Source organism: Desmodus rotundus, chromosome 11 (assembly GCF_022682495.2).
Source record: "Desmodus rotundus isolate HL8 chromosome 11, HLdesRot8A.1, whole genome shotgun sequence".
NCBI lineage: Eukaryota > Metazoa > Chordata > Mammalia > Chiroptera > Phyllostomidae > Desmodus > Desmodus rotundus.
Window position 1 is genome coordinate 48,855,003 of NC_071397.1, and position 21,043 is coordinate 48,876,045.

A 21,043-nucleotide genomic window follows, 5' to 3' on the forward strand; every position below is an offset into this window, starting at 1 on the left:
ATAATAGAAAATATATATTTGTCTCTGCTTCCAGTTTCTGGAATGGAGCTCCTAAAACCTTAGTAATTCCTTAAATGGTAAGAAACTAGGAAATCTCCTGTTCTTATATTGGCCTCTGATCTCTGTTCCTGACACTGAGCTCCTGAAACCCTACAGAGTGTCAGAACTCAGTTGAACTGTAGGACACCTGGCTGGATTCATAGACAATTGATTGGTGTGGGGAAAACCCTTCACATATTTGACAACCAGAAGTGAAGTGTTTTGTGTGAGTAGTAAAGGAGACTCAGAGGAAAGAAACACACAGTGAGAAAAAGCTGGGGAAAGCTGAGTTTTTTGTTTTTAGATGCTTGTTCAGAATAGGAGTTAAATAAATATTTGTCGAATTGAACAGAATGTACTTAGGACCCGACAGATGAAGCCTGCATCATTACCACTCCTACTCAAACAGAAGACTGGCAGCTCAAAACACGAAACCTCCTGTCTACATTTTCAATCATTTTTCTTCATGAGAACAAAATAATCTCTAATTAAAGTGAAGTTTATTTACATTCATGTAGAAATAATATGCAGTCCCTCCCTCCTTCCAAAAAGACTAGTTCTGTATGATTGCAGTAGCATCTAATCAGTTACAATTTGTAAGATTTCTTTTTTCCAGAATGCCAACTACATTTACATTATCAGCATGAAACATATAAAAATATCTGTTAATGTGAATTCAATCTGAATAATACCATGTGTTATAAGTTTCATGCAGCAGGTTCAGCTGGTGGGAGTGCTGGATGTTTTTTCCCCTTGCAAAGGTTTTAAAAACATGTTGGGAACTTAGGAGCTAGTGGTAAGCTTAATTAAAATGAAACAGGATTTAAAAAGTATTTCAAAGAGTTATTTTAAGATTACCTAAATTTTAGTAAGTCATTATACCAAATAATTGAGTGCTGTAGGAATTTTCAAACTAATGTGTACTTGGTATTTTCATTCTTTTTTTTCCCCCTTTGTCTACTCCAGAATTTAAGCTTCTTTTGAAGCCTAAAATAGATTGTTGGATTTACTTTGTCTCCCACTTTGAGTTTTTTAAACAAACACTTCTAATCAAGATCGTACCTCCTAGAATAAGAGGGGAGGTAGACATTACTAGTTGTCTCCAGTATTCATTCTCTTTTTCTCTGTTTTAACAATAGGACAAAATCTTCTGGACACGTCTGTGCCATTTGAAATTACATTTCTCAGTCATCTTTACAATGAGATGTGGCCATGTGACTAAGTTCTTGCCAATGAGATGTAGGGCAAGTGATGGGTGCAATGACTTATCTGGACTTCATCTTTTTCTCTTGTTATGTGGCTGCAATCCAGTTTTGGTCATGCCCCAAAAAAGTAACATGTTAGGAAAAGTTGGCTCAGTAAAACAAGAAACCTGGATCCTTGAATGATTACAGGGAACATGGCATCCTGCTCAGTAGACCAAACCATCTTTAGATTTATGTGTGAGGAAAGTTAACTTTGAGTCATATTTGAGACTCTGCATTTTAAAATCTCTTAGTTAAAGCAGCTTAGCCTATCTGATACAATTTATCAGAATTCATAGTATTAACTTTAGCAATATAAATTGATGACTGTTGCTTTTCTATGTACTTTTTTAAAGTTTTTATTTATTGATTTTTTAGAGAAAGGAAGAGAGAAAGTGATTTGCTGTTCCACATATTTATGCAGTCATTTGTTAATTCTTGTATGAGCCCTGACTAGGGATTGAACCCACAGCTTTGACATATCCAGACAATGCTCTAACCAACTGAGCTACCCAGCCAGGGCTGCTTTCCTATGTGTTAATTGACTCTTCTGGCTTAGGTCATTGTTCCAGGATCTGTTCTCACTGTGTAAACCCCAATCATCCACCTATGGTATAGGCTTTACTAACTGGCATCAAAGGCAATTCTTGAAGCATTAGATTAGATTAGGTAGATAGATAGATAGATGATAGATAGATAGATAGATAGATAGATAGATAGATAGATAGTAGGTAGATGATAGATAAATGATAGATAGATATGATTAGATCATTCATTGAAATGAAGTTAATTTATTCCTTTCTGTTACTACCTAGATATCTCTATCTACTATCTATCTATCTATCTATCTATCTATCCATCCATCTATACCTGTTTTTCTTCTAGATTCCTTTTAAAATTCCTTTTTTATTATTTATTTTTTATTTCAACAATATCCTAAATTAATTAATTGAAATATCATGAGCAGCATGTTTCTGTATACTTCAAACTTTAGGGTAAAGACTCTGAACTACTTCCCCATTTAAGGAGTCTTGAGTCTATTTTGTCATATGAACACCAAACATGTTAAAATATTGTGGGCGTAATAGCAATTGTTCAGAGCACTTACCTAGTTGCAGTAGATGCACTGAGTTTAGTCTTCTGATTTTTTAGTAGCCTTTACTATTAAGTTGGGTGACTAACATAAAGCATTTTCAAAAGGATGTATATTATAAAATCCTCCCATCTTTAAATAATTCAATCCAGCTTAAATTTGTTCCTCCAGACCAATTTAGAATCTTCTTTTCATCAGTCAGTGGTTTATAACATATTGTTTTTCCTCTTTTTCAGAGGGGAAGGGGATTCTGGTAACCATTGGTCGTGTGTTATTTTGTATGAATGAGTTAACCCCAAGTTCCCTGTGTAAATATTTACTTCTATTCTCTAAACCCATGTATTTAAGTTGTATTCTATGGAGACTTAGTGGTTCTTTGGAGAAAAAAGAGTGGACATATGAGCAGTCTACAACATCGCTTTACCAAAACATGTCATCTTTTAATGGGTCTTTATTTTGAGTTTGTTATGAGCTATCGTAAGACTATATGATCCAAAGCTAGAACAAAATACAAAGAGAAAGTGAAAACATACATACCTCTAATTGAATTTCTTTCTTTTTTGGTTGGTAGAGGGTCCTTTTAAAGATGCATTGCTTTATATTTATATGCATTTTCTTAGTAAACCAGCTCCAGTCCCAATTGGATGTAGTTCAGTTGAAATAGAATATAGGGAGACAGATTATATCTCATTAGCATGTCACTTTTCTGCCTCTATTTATTACAACTAAATGCTACTGTTAGAGTTATATGTTGCTGAAAAACATACAATTCTAAAAGTTAGTAATTTAAACCAACAACATTGTTATCTCTTGCAGTTCTGTGGGTTGACTGGGTTCACCTAGGCTGTTCTCCCATTCTACGTGGGACCATCTGGGGTTGCATTCAGATGTTAGCTGAGGGTGAAGTCATCTGGGTATTTGTCTGAGATGCTTCAATGGCTGGACCTCTCTATGGCAACATAGCCTCGGGGACTTTCTCCATGTTCTTTTTACACAATGTCTCAGGCAGGGTAGCCAGAACCCTCATGTGGTGTCTCATGGCTCCCGAAAGTACAAAAGTGAAAGCTGTCAGGCTTTGACTGGGCATGACCTGCAAAGCTATCTAAGGCAATCAGAGTGTTACTTCCTCCATATCTGCTGGTTAAAGCTAATCACAGATCCAGCTTAGATTCAAAGAGTGGGGACAATACAAGGGCATAAATACCAGGAGGTATGGTTTATTGTGGTCTGTCTTTGCTGCGCACAATACTCTGTCTTACATGCAGAAGTCCAAAAACAGAAAGAGATCATTTCTCTTCAATTCTGCTATTTTCACAAAACAAGCTATTCTTTTAATGATTTCCTGCTTTTTTACATGTATTCTGGTTTACTATGTCCTTCCATTCTGTGACTTCTTACATTTTAGTTCAGAATTGTTTAGGTTGCCAGGACCAATGGCCAAACAATGAATATTTACTAGGCAAGTTTTGTTTTCTATAAAATGTCTTTTAATGTAGAAGATGCATTTCAAAAGTATGTCTTATTTCTGTTTTTTTTTTTTAGTATAAGTAGAAATTATATATGAGTCAAGAACATTGACATCTGGGAATCTGCTTGTTTGTTATTGCATCATTAACTTTGTACATAGCAAGTGATGAAAAATTCTTGTATTGCAATGAATTCCACAGTTAAATCATTGTTTTGCATATTTCAGCTAATTCCAGTGAGAAACCTGGCCCAGACGAGATATGGCTTTCTCAGTAATTTCGTCCCTCCTGAACAGTGGGATGAAAGCTGTATTTAGGATATGAGGTCCGTGGTCCTAGATAACTTGGTGTGGGAGTCCTGGAAAAAGATCTTCCTTTCAGCTTGGAAGTCCATAAAAAAAGTTCTCCACCGGAATACACCCTGCTCTTTGTTCTCAACAAGCATTATCAGAATATCCTAGTACTGAATACACTAGAACTTCCACCAACGCACTCTGTGCCTGAACAAACTCTGTTAAATTTCATTTCCTGATGATTAATTAATGTACCAAAAACTACAAAATAATAATTAGTTTAGATTTTAGTTGACAACTTTTCCAAACCTTATTCTTTTTATCAACTATAATATTAAAGAGAGACTTCTTGAAGAGTTTAATTTTACATTTCATTTTCAATCTCAAAATCTTGTCCACAGATTAAAAAGTTAGGAATATGTTCTAGCTAGATTTTATCTGATGGCTAAATTTGTAGTATATATTCTATTAAACCTTGATGTGTGCTGTTTGGCTCCTTTAAACAATGGGGTGCCTACCAGGAACTGAACTAGTAAATCCTCTGCTGAACTTGTCTCAGTAGGGTTTTTCTCTACTGAACATTTCACAGCAGCCCATCATCCGTCGTGTGGAGATGTGTCGACTTCAGCAGTTAGGAACTGGTGATATTTAATAATATAGAAAGTAATTTTCAAGTAATGCTAACTTAGACTATAAGTTATATGTGAGTTTTCTTCATAAGAACATTTTTTTCTATGAGCATAAACAACAACAAGCAGTTATCTTTCAACGAGGAGGAAGAACGCAGCGACGTGGTGCATTTCTCTCCCACGTCGGCGGTGGCAAGCCATCATGACTCTGCCATAGGCCTGTGTAAGCCTTCTCATTCCTTCTCTTTAGCAAAGGCAATTGTAAGCAGGGCAAGAGTTAAAAATCACATTGGCATGTGGGTATGCATGACAAGTTTCTCCATTTAGAATTCCATCATTTATACATTTATAACTTTGAGGTTTCATTTATGTAGCTGTGTAAATTAATCCATAATAATTATTTTAGTTACTTTAGCTAGATACCAACTACTACAATCTCAGGTATAATACATGCCAGTACCTGAAAATTGGTTATTCTAAAGGAAAACTTCAAAACAAGTCTGAAGACACTAGTAGACCATAATTAGATTTGCCAATCTGTACATACATAAAGAGTGGAGACCCGAAAAACTGGTATTATCTTCTGCGGGGCAGGCCCCTCGCAGTACAGACTTCTTCCTCTAGGTGAGTGTTCTGGGACCCCATCTGTATCAGTGTGCCAGCTGGCATTGTGTGAGAGGCTGCATTAGGCTTCAGTGAAATTTTTTTTTGGAAGACTCTTTCAAGGCGTTGGCCCATTTCATGATGGGTGATTTATGAGCCCACCTGCCCACACCAAGGTGAATGCTCAGCAGTTTTAGACCAAAAATGGAATGACACTCATATCCCCCCCTCCCTAGTCACCTGCTCTCACCCTGAGATACTTTTTTGTTGTTTCCTCGGATGAAAAAAGTTCTCAAAAGAAAAAGTTTTGCCGATGTAGAAGAGGTGAAACAAAAAACGGCAGAAGCACAAAAAGGCATCAAAATTGACGAGTTCAAAAACTCTTTTGAGCTGTGGAAAAAACATCTCGATAGGTGCATTGTATCAAATGGAAAGTACTTTGAAGATGACTGAAGTTTAAACATGTAAGAATATATATATATTTTATAAATAAATTCTGGCTTGTTTTTGGTACCCCTTGTATACACACACATACACCTACTTTCTCTATCATTTTAACTTTTTTCATCTTGAACTTTATTCCTCTTAAGTTTGATGAGAGTTTTTTCTTCTTCCTTTCTAAACTAATTTGATCTTCAAAGCTTCTCTGAGAGCTTTATCCTGTGCTTTGACTCTGGCTAGGCTCCCGGACCATCTCAATTGATCATGAAAGAGGTAATTTTCCTTTTGTGTCCACAAGATCCTGCTTCTCTCCAACATTTCTCTATGTACCTTTTCCCCTGTTGGCTCAACTCTATTTCTTTGTATCAATAATTTTAAAAGTAAGAAGAACAAAAAGAAAATCCACCATGAAGGAAGGAAACTTATTACTAATCCATATTAACTATACTCTTAGAACGCTTCAGATACAGCCATCAAACTAATTTCTTCTGTATTACTTTATATCGTTACATCATTACAGACTAGTAATGGTTAAAAAAAAAGAAGTTGCATAAGTAACTAAAGTTAAAAGGGAAAATAGGTTTGTTCCAAACTCTTATAAAAACATAGACAATTCTCACAAAGTGTTTTCTATATGCTAGGCACAGACTTATGGGCATTACTTTTATTAAGTTGTTTACTTTTGAAAACACCTCTCTGAAGCAGGTTTATGTACTATCCACCTTTACAGGAGAGAAAAATGAAGTACAGAAAGGTTAAGAAGAAGGCCAAGGTCATAGGAGAAGAGCTGAGAACTGAATCTGTGTCTAGGGGGAGATTATTAATAGGGATGGTGGTCAAGTGAAAACCAGCATTTGTTTAATAGCATCAGATACTTTACTGGATACTTTACACACATTATCCCATTTACAGCTAACAACAACTATATTCTAGAAGTATTAAATGACTCATTTTGAAAAGAAACAGGTTCATGAACATTAAAAGAAAACTTGACTAAATGCAACAACTATTAAAATGCAGAACCATGTTTAATACTTGGTTCTCTTTCATTCAGAAACTTGTTTCTACTTAACCTTGTAACATTGATGGCTTTTTAAAAAATATTTTATTTATTTATTTTTAAAGAGAGGGAAAAGGAGGGAGAAAGAGAGTGAGAGAAACACCAATGTGTGGTTGCCTCTCACGTGGCCCCTGCAACCCAGGCATGTGCCCTGACTGGGAACTGAACTAGCAACCCTTTGGTTCACAGTCCACGCTCAATCCACAGAGCTACACCAGTCAGGGCATTTGATAGCTTTTGAGTTGGCAATGAAATGAGCTCTGCTCAGTACACAAAATATGGATGAGTATATATTGGGTGGAGGAGCCTTGGAGAGAATGACAGAAAGGATGTTACTCTGTGGTACGGAGGTACAGACCAGTGGATGACACACCATAAACATTATTCTTTGTGTGCCTTTTCTGTTAGGTGGCGTAGTTACTAGATGGTTTCAAGGAGCAGCCTGAAGAAACATGACATTTTTAAGAAGACGATGTATGCAGAGGACTGATGAGAAGAATATGGTATTGAGGATGCTAAAGATGCCGTATCTTCCAGAGATCTTCATCTGGATCTAACTGGATATAGATTGTAAAAGGAAAATTATCTAGTGTGAGTCTGTTTTCTGAGTGGGTTACTGGGTAAGAAGTGGGGCTATTGACCACCGTGGAGTATCTAGGTAGGAGAGCAGGTTTGGGGACCAGATGACAGGTTCAGTCAATATATGTATTAGCCTGAGGCACACATGGAGCATAGAGATGTACACAAGTAGTTGGATGTGTAGACCTGGCTCTAAAGATTAAAATTTCAGAATTACCAGAATAGAGAGAATGGATGAAGTTACAGGAATAGACAAGTGTGCTCAGAAAAGACATGCAACATAGAATGGTCCCCTGGGTTAAATAGAGCAAGGTAGTCTGAGCAAAGTTAAAGAGATAGAGGACAAATTTTAATAGGCTAAAGGATTGTCCAGACTATGAGAAAACGGATATTTGGAGGAGATCACTTAGACCATGGATAAAGGGTCAGATTAAGGGTCAGGATAAGAGTTGGAATTTTGTTGTTATTTTTTTTCCAGTGGTAATGGTGATGGTTCTTGTTTGGCTTAATATTGCCATTTGAGTGGGAGAAAAAAAAGAGAAAATCCTAAAATTATTTATGGTGTATCAAGTAGCAAATATAGAGTGAAATGTTGAAAACTAGAAAGATAGGAGTAACTTGTGAAACAGAAAAACAAAACCATTGGGAGACTCAGATTGCAGGTTGAGATATTAGCTTTTAAGAGAAAATTAAAGATTTCTTCATCTGACACTAGAAGAGAATGAAGGAACAAAATGGATTTTAAAGAAATGATAATTATGGAAGTAAAACTTGATTTAGTTCAAATCATCCTTAATTTTCTTGGAAGAATTGGAGGTGAATTTATCTTCTAACAAGAGCTAGAGAATGACTTATTATATAATAGAACATTAACTATATTCAATAGAAGCAGCAAGAATAAGGAAGCCACAGCCCCGCGGCATGGGTGCCCTACCAAATGCTAGTGCAGCTTCCAGCAGTGCCGCCTTTTCATTGAAGTGGTAGAAGGTCTCATAAACTAGGAGGTATTCCAAATTTCTTACACCCAGCAACTACTTTTACTCTATAGTGCAGGGAATTTGAAATACTTTAGGATAGAAACTGAAAATACAATAATTTTTGGTCAATGAATTAATTGTTGAAAAGTTCTCTCTATATGATTTGAACTACTTTCTTTTTATGGGGTAACTTCATATTAGAATGCTAGCTAATTTTAATAAATTAGATATGACCCTATCATACCCAAATCACATTTATCTCAGAATTTTTACTCTTTTTGACAAACTTCAGTACCTGCTATTAAAATTCCAGGGCTAAGACAGTTTATTACATTTTTTTTCTGTGAAATGTATTCTAGGATGAGATTCACTTGAAAACTGAGATATTTGAATGGTTCTGAGTTATTAACAAGTAATGAGCAGCATCTATAATTCATTAAGTGGAATTTTCCACCAGACACAATTCTGACATTTGCGTAAGTCTTTATTTGACTTTGTAACTAATAAAACAGTCACATCACTGTTAGTGCTTAAAAATCCCTGGGTGACTCCCTATGTCTTCAGATGCTTAAGAGAAGGGTACGTGACACAGTCATTCCTAGGCGGGGCTGACCCCGCCAGGATGGGAGCAGGCTTGATAAATTAGTTCTTCAAGGACTAGATTTTAAATATAAATTTCTAGGACCTTTCTGATTTTCAACATAGCAGGAAATGTATATGCTTGTATTAATTTGTGAGAATTTTGATCTTTACATCATCAATATGTCACTGAATTTTACTTAGTAGTATTTTTACTTAATTAGCTAGGTAATGTGAAGCAAACATTAAATTTGACTGTAATTTTCACTAAATTTACATTTTTTACTCATATGACTGGTTATGTTGACATTGGATATTAGCAAATGCTCCCTAGTGAGTCCTAGATAATTTATGATAACATTATACTTTTCATGTATCAAGCCAAATCTAACTTAACTAGCTATTTAACATCTAGTGACAACAGTAGACATTATTAACTGATTAAAATTCACTATTGTGTCACACATAAAATCTCCTCATTCCTTAACTTTAAAATAACCATTGCTACGGTATATAAACACATGAGCACACAGATGTGTATGCTAGTGTTACAAATGCTTTTGCAATGATTTTCCTAAGTAACTGAACCACATAGAGGCCAAAAAGAGGTTTTTTCCTGGTATTATTTGGAGAGTGTACATAAAGATGACATTTCTTACAAGAATGGAGACAAATTGGTTTTATGCTCTTTCAGAGTATATTCCGGAATACAAAAATGACAGGGCTAAACTTGGTCACTGATGTTATATGATCTAAAGCCTGATGATTTTTATCCTCTAGCTTGTGATAGAAGCACTTTTTATTACAGTTTAGCATTAGTGTGTGTGTATATATATATATATATATATATATATATATATGTGTATATATATATATATATATACACACACACATATATGATATATTTTATATTTTTCCTTCCCATCTGCTACAGATTTCATTATACCATTCTTACAAATAGTGTCCATTATTTTGGTCATAATGTCTCAATCTCTTCAAAACACACAGTGAGAAACACAGACAATTTAACAATGGGCAACTCACTTTCATTGTTTAGGATCACTTTAAAGCAAATCATCTCCCTGTCAGCCCTTTTGCCTAGCACCTAAGTTATAGCTACAAATAGCTTCCATGATAACCATTTGTTTACATGTCCACTTGAAGAAAAATGCAGAACATCATCCAGTTGAATATAGGGAGACCCTAAAGTAGAAAGCAGAAGTTTTTTTTGTTATCAGACTGTCTGACTCCTATCTTGCCCCTTCTAAAAGACCTTTAAGTAAGCCTATTTTTGTCTGTAATCAAATTCTCAAGAAGTGGCCCTTCAGTAATGTGCATGTGCTTCCTTCCCTGGTTAGCATTCTCTCCCTAAAGCCAAGAGTCCTCTGCTGCTTTTAGCTCAACAACCTTCTGTAAACTGTATCTCCCATTCTGCTGTTTTGGATTGATAGTAATCTCTCTGCATATGTATTCAAGTACACAGTGATGTGCCGGTTGCCAATGTTTCAAATGCCAGCAGGAATGCAATGCACGACAACGAGGAAGCACTTAGGAACCACAAAGAATAAATGGCTGCCATCGGGAATAAGGGCTTGTTATATCAAAGGTTTGGCAAACAGACATGCTTTGAGGACTTAATCTAATGACTTTCATCAACACTACCAGATGTGATATCTAGAAACTTGCCAGGCATTTGCCCAAATATATATTGCCCAGAAAATCATAGGAATAAATGAAATTTAATTTTCAAATTAAAATGTTATCTTAGTAGATAATAATGGTTTAGAAAAATATAAAAACACTTGTTTATGCTCACCATTGTACATTTTGGCCAAATCATCAGTATTTTAACAAAAATTACAATTCATTTGTAAGATATTTTATATTGGAAGTTTCAACATGCTTGCAGTACAGCAGTATTAAAGGTAAAATGAAGAAAAAGACATATGAAAGATCATACCCATGAGCTATTTCTTAACAAGCATTTTTTTTTAATCCTAGAAGATTTGGTTTAACTTTTTGATTGTCTTTTGAACTTCCCTTTTTAAGAAAGATCAGAAGATACTTAAATTAATAGGTTTTTCCTCAACTCAAATGCTAAATTGGTTTCTTGGATGCAATCTAACAACACAGCCAATAATTAGAAGAGGAGAGGGAAAGTAGACAGGCTCTTTAGGTGTTAACAGCAGAGAAATTTCATCATCTAACCAAGAAAAGAAGAGTGTCTAGGAAAGACTTAAGTTGAATTACCTGTTGCTAACAGTTCAAAGAAATTAAAGTAGGATTGGCATTAGTGACAAAACAAACATGTTCCATTGTCTTAAGCATAAATGAGGTACAGAATATCTGTACCCACTGAAGATCAAAGGACAGTTTTCAATGAAAGTGCAGCATTCTTCCCCCCAAAAATGAGAACCCTAAAAGGAAACCATCCAAATTTCATTTTTTCTCACTTGAATCTTTAATAAAGGCAGAATGAAATACTTTTTTTGAAGGTGTCATATTTACGTGTTGAAATGTGGAATCTTATTATTACAGACTTTGAAACAGCAAAGTATGTATTTTAGTGTGTTCTGACCTGTTAGAATTTGACTAGAGATATTTTAGGAAGAAATATTTAAACTATCAGAGTAGAGTTAGAGGAAAACAATAAAGGCCTGCAGACGCTGTTGTGGCTTGAATTCCCCGCCCCCATCTCCAAAGTGGGCAGCTGGAGATAAGGGCATTTCTCAAAACACCCTCATTCTAAGAAAGCCAAGACAGAAATATTCTTAAGAAGATGCCTCTGGGGTACACTAAGATGAAAAGGTTTAAATATGGAGTAGGTTGCTTGATCTTGAGACTTCTATTAATGTTTTGGAACACATTTTCATCTTATATCACCAGTTCTTGCCTGTCAGTGAAACTGCACTTTGCCAAATGTGTCATGGTCTCTCAATCCAAGGGGCCGTCTGTCAAGTTTGTTCTATTTGACAAGTACTTCTCCTCTACTTCTCTTTTTCTTTCTTTTCACACTTATTTCATTATTTATGATCTCATTACATAGACTATCTTGACCTTAAGATACCTTCCCCAGACTGGGCTAGATGCTTCTCTCTTTTATATCCTACTTACTAAACAATATTATTATATACTTGCTTAAATTCTCAAATTCTTTCGGTGTTATAAGTAGGGTAAAAGTGTGCTGAATGTCATCAAATTTTCCAGGAAGTTTCCAATCCTGGTCAGCAGGTGTATTCATTTCCACCTAATCACCCCAGTTTACTAATGGATTTTTTTTTGAATCACTGAGAACTAGAAGCTGGGCATATTCATGTGTTGAATATATGGGTTCCTTTGAAGACCCTTGTTGAGATGAAAAGTCCCCAAACTATAGTCACCATTGAATAAGGTGAAAACAGATATGGTAAGAGACAATCAAATGTGTGGTTTTAATTTTACACTGTCTTGTTGCTCTATGACTCCTTCCAATAGTTTAATGTATATGTTAACAGGGATGGAGGTAAAGACTGAAGGAGAAGGCAGTTGTGTTCTCTTATGAGAAAAACTAATATTAAATTTATCCCAGTTTTATTTCAAAAAATCCCCCTTCAGTATTCTTGTGTATCTAAGGATGCAAATGGAAAGAAGGAGACTCTTGCAAAACAAACTTAAAATGATTTTCTTAAATAAAATACTGTATTTCTAAATATACAAATAGCCTGTTGGTATCATATTTTCCCTGGTTCTTCATTCAAAAGAGCTCTGTGTCTTGTGGAGAGTGAGTGAGTTAATGGAGACGGGCAGAGATAAAACAGGAGAGCTTAGACAACACCACATCAGGCAGGATCTCGTAGCACATGGCAAGCTGTTTTAATTACACTCAAAATACAATGGGAAAATATCCATGGGCTCTGAGTAGAGAAAGATACAATCATTTATTTGAATATTAAAATGAATACTTTAACTGCTACAAAGAACATGAGTAGAAGTGGAGGGAATAGTTAGGAGGATATTACAGTCCATGAGAAACCTGTGGCTGGGATGATGGGTACAATGGCAGTAAAGCTGGATGAGGTGAGTGAATTTAAGATCTCTATTCAATTAATTAGAATAATTAATGTGGAGGATTGGAGAAGAAAAAGAATCAAAGTTTCTAACTTAAACCACTAAATGAATGCTGATGCCATTTTCTGATAAGAGGAACAAATTTGGAAGAGAAAAGTATTGGTCACATTATTTACTGGACATGTTATATTTAAAATGTGTATGAAAGATCTAAATGAAGATGTCAGGTAGGACTTCATATGTCTGGCTTGCACTGGAGGTATACAGGAGAAATATCTGCTCTTTTTACATATCATCAAAAGCTATGAGAAAGAGGTAATATCACAGAGAGAGACAAAAAGGAGTCCTAGAAACAAATAGCAAGGTTCTTTAAAACATATGCCACATCCAAACACTTCTCCCCATTTAATCTTTGCTACCACAGTCATCTCTCAGTTGGCTTATTTCAAGCCACTATCATCTCCATCTATTTTCAGTCTTGCCTCCTACAATCTATTTTGTAACATAGAAGAAAGATGATCCTGAGGAAAATTAGGTCAAATGTGCTCTAAACTCTCCATATATATATAAAATTATATATATAATTTGCATTGACCTGAACAGGCCCACGGTTAGATCTTGGACTTAATCTCCTTCCACTCTCCCCTTCAACCAGCCAGCCATGCTGCTCACTCACCATTGCTCATATCCACCAGATGACCTCCTCCCTCAGTGCCTTTGTGCTTGTTGTCCTGTCTGGAATGTTGCTCTCCTGTACATGCATGCACCTCAACTTTTTGCCTCCTTTTTCTGTCCACTCAAATATTACCTCAATGATTTCTGCAAACCCCAACAACCATCTTTGTGGGCATGTGATCTGTCTAGTTATGCAGACCCCAATTTTAAAAGGGCTTATCTTTTGGTTTAATGCATTGCTGCTGCTTTCTTAAAATTCTTAACACTATTTAAACAAGGAGGCTTGAATTTTTATTTTGCATAAAGAGCAGAAATTATGTAGTCGGTTCTGGAACAGCCAGCTCTAATCCTTCCTGTCTTCCCTGCCCTGATTTCTTTCATCACCAGAGTACATATCAACTTCTAATCCACTGTATTTTATTATTTGATTATTGTCTCACTCCATCAAAACCTTGTAAGAACAAGATATTGAAAATATTGTTCATTGTTGTGTCTCCAGTGCTTCTACGACTCACACACTGTAGATGCCTAATTGGATATTTGAATAAAAGAATAAATTAATGATAGGATGAGCTCTGATGTCAGCAGTTATGATGGAGAACAAAGAACAAAGAAAGGAGACCGTGATAGGGTAGTCACAAGTGGGAGAAAAATCAAATGTTTCAGATGGAAATGTAGAGAATAGTGTTCCAAAAAGGAAGTATAGTCAAATGTGGTGAAAACTACTAAAGGCCAAGTGGTCAATGAGGCCAATGTGGCATTTGCTATTGATCTTGAAAAGAATGGTCTACATAAGCATAGTGGTGGGGATCAAAGACAAATGGGAATAATGGGAGACAGTAAATAGAAGAGAAGGAAGATTTGTTTTTAATGTTAGAAAAATCTCTAGGGTGTTGATTTACTTATCATGTACTTTCCATGTATCTATGTATCCAAGGTAAAGAACATAATTGTAGTCATGTAAAACTGACCTCAACAAAATTTATTTTTACCCTATACCTATAAAGTTCCAATTAATGCAGTGCTCTTTCTAGACTTTACTTCAATTGCCATTATTTTTTTAACACTTCCAGGCGAAGGGATGAAGAAACTATAAACATTTTCTCTGCACTTAAGAGCTTTCAAAATAATTTTTAAAATAAGACAAACAAGAAGTCCAAAGCCTACATTTAAATAATATTTTGTGGCAACATAGAAGAAATATCACAAATGTTATACATAATAAATGATCTGTAACCAACCATTATTAGAGTTAAGGTTTTAGAGAAGAAAAAGATTATTTAGACTGTAGTGGTTAATCAATATTTTGGAATTATGGCAGCTTTTAAATTTAATCTGGAAGAATGAATATCATATTTGTAGACAGAAAATGTTAGAAAGTATATTCCACATCTTTGGAGGAATCCAGATTAGGAAAAATTAGGAGATCAGGAAGTGTAAGATTGATTAAGGGAGCCAGGTTTTGAACTAAGTTTGTTTGGACTGGAGAGTTTAAAAAGTTGGGAACTTACATGTGACTGTCTAAACGACATGGTATAATAAAAATAGTATTTGTTTTGCAGTCATAGAGGCATATATTTTTATCCTGTTGCTGCTCCCCATTAACTGAGTAACTTCAGACTATGTAGAAACTCAGTATCTTCAAACTAAAGCACATTAACTATAGCATAATGTTATTGAACTTGTAAGTGTGATATAAGGATTAAATTCACTCAAGTAAGCAGTTTAATGCCCCATATTGGTTAATTCCCACACACATCCCGCATCATGTTACAGGAACTTTAAATGTTTAAGACTTGCTGTTTAATATCTAGGTGGAGGGAAACAAAGATTTCTAAATAGATAGGCATAAGTTCAAAAGTGGGCATTTTTAAAAAATTAATCTGCTTTTATTGTGGAGAAAATTAAAGGAGAAACTGGCTAGGAGCCTTATAGGAAGGTGGATATAGATTAATAAAGATTACTTTCTCTGAAATTATCTCTTAGTTCTATCCCCTCTGTTAATGATACTCTAATCCTTACACTGGCCTAAAATATTAGGCCTATGAAAGGGCAAATCTTAACATGTACAACATGATAATTTTTTACCAAATGTACAGACCTGATAACTTCAACTGAATGTACAGTATACACCACCAGGATCTGGATATGGAACATTTATCAGACACACAGATGTCTTCTTAGTGTTTTCCCTCACCTTAACCTTCACTTCTGCAAAAGGTAACCACTATTCAGTAATCATAGTCCCGAATGTTTTGCTTGTTTTTAATTTTATGTCAATAAAATTGCAGGGCATTTACTGTTTTGTGCATGGCATTTTTCACTTGATGGGTAAGAGATTCGCCCATGTTGGTACACACAGCAGTAGTTTGTTCCTTCTCCTTCCAGTGTACTATCCCATTGTGTGAACATGGGCGTCACATGTATCAGTCCATTTCATACCTGAGGGATAGGTTCATCCAATTTTTCCCCCTTATGAACAATGCTGCTGTAAACACTCTTGCATATCTTACTTTGTATACAAAGCTATATGCCTTCATCGGCTATATATATATATATATATATATATATATATATATATATATATATTGAAACAGAATTACCTGAATCCTACGTAGTGTGTGTTAAGGAGTATTTACTAGATCAATCCAAGGAGTTTATAGACAGAGCTGTTAGAAGATTAAAAAGGAACATTTTTATAACCTTATGGGAAGCAAATATTTCCTTAAAACTTTTTTTATAAGCCACTAACTAAAAAAGATTGAAAAATTGATCTTTGCTACAATTAAGAATTTCAATTTATCAAAAGTCACCTTTGAGAGAGTAAAAAGCAGGACATAATGGGAAAACATGCTTTGAATTAATTTATCTAATAAAAGACTCATATCCAGGATATCTAAAGAACTCATTAACACATCAAAAACCAGAAAAATCAAGTTAAAAAAATAGGACAAAAGAAAAAAATCAAACAGGGTGTTCACAAAAGGAGCTATCCAAATGGCTGAGAAACATGGGAAAAGGCGCTTCACTTTATTAGTCATCAGGAAAATTCAAATTAAATTCATAATGAAATATGACTACTAACGCACCAGACTATCTAGAATGAAAAAGGCTGACAATCTCCTGTACTGGTAAGAATATAGAGTAACCGTGACTCACATGCACTGCTGATAGGAGTGTAAGTTGATACAACCATTTCATTCATTTTTTTAAATATGTGGGTCATGCAAAACATATCTTCATGCTGAATCTAGCAAGGACTGCTGATTTTCAATCTCTGAGAACTCCTTCATGTAACAGATATGGACCCTGAGGCACAAAGAAGTTAATTGAAGTTTAATTCAAGGTCAGATAGCTAGAACGCATGTCTCCTGCTGCTCAGTTGGTGTTTTTTCTGCCCCACAGTGTGGCTTTCTCTAAATGACCAGACAGGAAATGAAGAGTAAAGTATAATGCTTTGAAATTTAACATATTTCTCATTGTGCAAGTAAAATCCATTTCATGAAATCTTAAATGAATAAAAGGAATTTAAATCAAATGCATTTCAATTCTGCTAAGGAAGTTTTAGGCTTAAAATAATAATAACAGTAAGCCTAGAACCACCTATTAGAGATTAGAATTTAGAAGGTTCAAACACAAAAGGCTTTTATAAAAAGATATCTGGGTATTAGTCACCATTGTTTTCATACATTTGAAAGAACTTAATAACCCACGTAATTATTTTTTTCTGGAGTACAAATGAACTGTTCCAAAAAGATCAATTAAATAATGAGAGTGAGAGGCATCTTTTTATTATAGGGTTTTTTGAGAATTTACTGCATTAAAGTTAATTCCCTTGCCATTATTGAGGAAATAGTATGGTTGTGTTGAAGTTTTAAAATTTCTACTTATGTAGGAAAAGAATCTTTTGGCAGATTAAACAATAGACTCTTTGGAACACTGAAGTAGTCTTAAAAAAAATTATCTCCTTTAAAACTGGTCCATCTTTAACCAGAAAGAGAAGTTTTGTGGGGTTTTTTTCACTGCAAGAAAGCTTTTAATTTCACATTTAGTGAGATGAATCACTATTTTCTTTATGTAGGAATTTTATCTATAAGCACTTGAATTAAATGGTTATGTTTTTAAATACATAGATACACAGTTAAGTATAGTTAGAGACTACTGTTCTTCAGACATTCTCTAGCTAAATATCTCTTCAGTAGATAGTGTTGAAGTTTCATCTGCTTTTAATTAAAATAAATGATCTGAAGCTAGTAAATCAGAGAGACGATCTAAAAGGCTTTAGAATGTCCAATGAGCTTCTCTAAATTTCTCAGAGAATGTTGAAGTATCTCAAAGATACTGAAAAGTTTCAGTTCACTGATGAAATTCTACCAACTACATAAACAATAAATGCAAATTATGCACAATTTGCTGGAGCCATTATTTTGAAAAAAGAAAAAGAAGTGACCATAGCATACAACTCTTCCTGTGGGACAATAAAAGAGCATATACTTTCCTACAAATATTAGTTCACATATAAAATGATCTACTATGCTTTCACCCAACTGGACAAAACTAAATGTGTTAGCTGTATAAAGGGCATGGAGCCAAAACATCAGAGAGAGAGAGAGCTAAAAGAAGAAGGAAATGAATTTTTGTAGCACATTGTGTAAAACTTTGTAGAAAACTTTTATTCACTGCTATTAATCCTTCACTTTGATGAGAAATGTATTCAATCATTATTCCTTTTTTAAGAAAATGTTCTCAGCTTTTTAATACAGTAATTGTAAGACTTTTTTTAGACTTTAAATATCTGCTTTAAAGTACTTAGAACAACCAGTTACATTCATTTGAATTCATCTATTGCCGTAGAGTCGAGGGAAAGAAAAAGTGACCTGGCAGAGTTAGATTAAATAATTTATTTCTTCAGAATATTTAAGCAACAAGCAGAAATTTGACCTTTAGTTTTTAGCCAGTGTTTTTAACATGTTAATGTTTCTATAATATCATTTACATGGTTTCAGATAGCTATAATTGATCAATGTACTAAAAGGAGGGTTACAATTTTATTGTGACCTAAGAATCTGATCCTTTTCTATTCCTCCTTTCACCCTCAAGAACTACACAAATATACAGCCAGAAACAGTCACATATTCAAGACAGGACTCAACATATTACCATTTCATTTCCTAAATGAACATTTATGTGTCCTTTCATCAATGTTTTTTATGAGCTCATCCAGACTTATAAACTGGTTTTCAGACAAAGCTTGGTGGGCAAAACTAAGTAGGCTGAAAATGATCTTGTCACCCTCTTGTTTTATTTTTAAATTGTAAGAGTATTTTAAGTCATAATTCAAATCTATAACAATAGAAATATAAAGATTTAACTGGGAATGACTTTCAGAAGGGCCGTACCAAAGAAAGAAGAGAAAAAAATGAGTTTACTTGCACATAAAATCTTCCCTAATGTTTGGAGTTAAGCCTTAGAGTTGGGGTTAAAGTCAAACCAATTTATCATGGATTTTACTTGAAATTTCTCCATCAAATTTGTAGGCTCTAAGCATCAAAGTGTCCTTAAACATATAGTTTAGGTCTTAAAGTAGTAACCTGGGATCTTCTTAGCCTGTTTCAAAAGCAAAAAAAAAAAAAAAAAAAAACCCTAAAAATACTGATATAATGCTCTCACTCAACCCCTTGGAAGTTCTGAGAGAAGCATGACTGAACTCCCAGAAGAAACCTGGATTGTTCCTTACAACCAACCCTTTCCCACTGAATCACTCCCCATTTTGGCTCTCTTTTACTTCAGTTATTGATAAACCTGTCTGTTCCCATCAAGGTGACAAAGAGCAGCCCTGTGTTGTATTCATCCTGATATTCCCTAAGGAGCTTTTAGCATTTAAGGAGAGAGGGCCACACAGGACCCCATAGTCCTATTTGGGACAATATAACTGGGTGATGCACTTTTCATTTAGACTATATGCTACTCTTCATACTTCTGCTGAAAGAATTTCTGTTATACGAGCTAGTTATATCCTTGACATTTTTATTGAACGGCACATATAATAATGCTAGATGATTGCTACATTGAAAATATTTTAGTTACTCTCACCTTATGTGAATAACAGTAGTAAATCTGACCCTCCCAGCATTTTCTCACTGCATTCTTCCAGCTGTGCTGGTGGCAGGGAACTTGAGGCAGTAAACACAGCTGGAGCTATTCTAGTCCCTGTTTGCAGGATCCAACTCTAGGCCCCTACACCCACTATCTACTGACATCTCAGAAGGTGTTTGCTCTCAAGGACAGACAATCTTTCACAGGATGGGTATGAATCCCGCAATAGTATGTAGTTGCCAATGAGTAAGAAGGAATGAAATGACACAAAATTGTAACATATTAGTATTGCAGCTGGGCGGTTTTGGGGAAATCATTTGAGTCTTTTTACCCATTTTCTTATGCACAAAACATGAACTGGTTGATCTCTACGCTACTTCTTAATACCAGCTTTAAGTTTGAGCTTACTTATGCTTTATAATTTGATTAAAATTAAATTGAAGGGCAGAGAATGGGGTCTATGTTGGTCACCCCCACGGTGACTTCACTCAGGTTCCATGAATGAAAGTGGAGGCTTAGGGAAACTAGAAAAATAAGAGAGATTCCTGAGAGCCTGCCGAGACATGATTCTGGGCTCACACTAAACGAGGATTAAGAGATATCTTACCTTTGGATTTTTCCATCTACTCCTACTACCCACTCGCTTCGTCCCAATCTTTCAGTTTTGCATTTGCATTTGCCCTGATCCCTTTGGCAAAATGATTTTGTCTTTGACTACTCAAGAATGATGTTTTCCATACCAGCTGCAAAACTATGGTTCTATACATGAAATCCAAATTGTTTTTCAAGAGCTATACTTCTACCTCTCCAATACCACAGAGCCGCTCTTAGTTTCCTTCTCTAGAAATTTTCTCACATCTTCAGACAGTTCTTTTGCATGAACATTAAAAATTTATCCCATGAATCCTTTCTCATATACCCATAAGGAAGACAATATGTTATTATAGAAAAACCAGCAATTCCACACTTAATGTTTATTAGTCAAACATTTACTGTGTTATTAGTCAAAAAGACAATGTGTCATCCATTGATAGATAAAAGTTGATAACAGAGGATTCAAAAAACACAGAGAAAAAAGGCTGTTGACTTTCATTCTTTCAACACAGAGCAAGACCAGATCAGATAACCAAAGTATGAATCAGCTGGTATAGGAAAGAAGACAAAGTACAATAGGAAAAGAGGAGTAGAAAATTACTTTTAAAAATTTGTTCAATTAAAACAA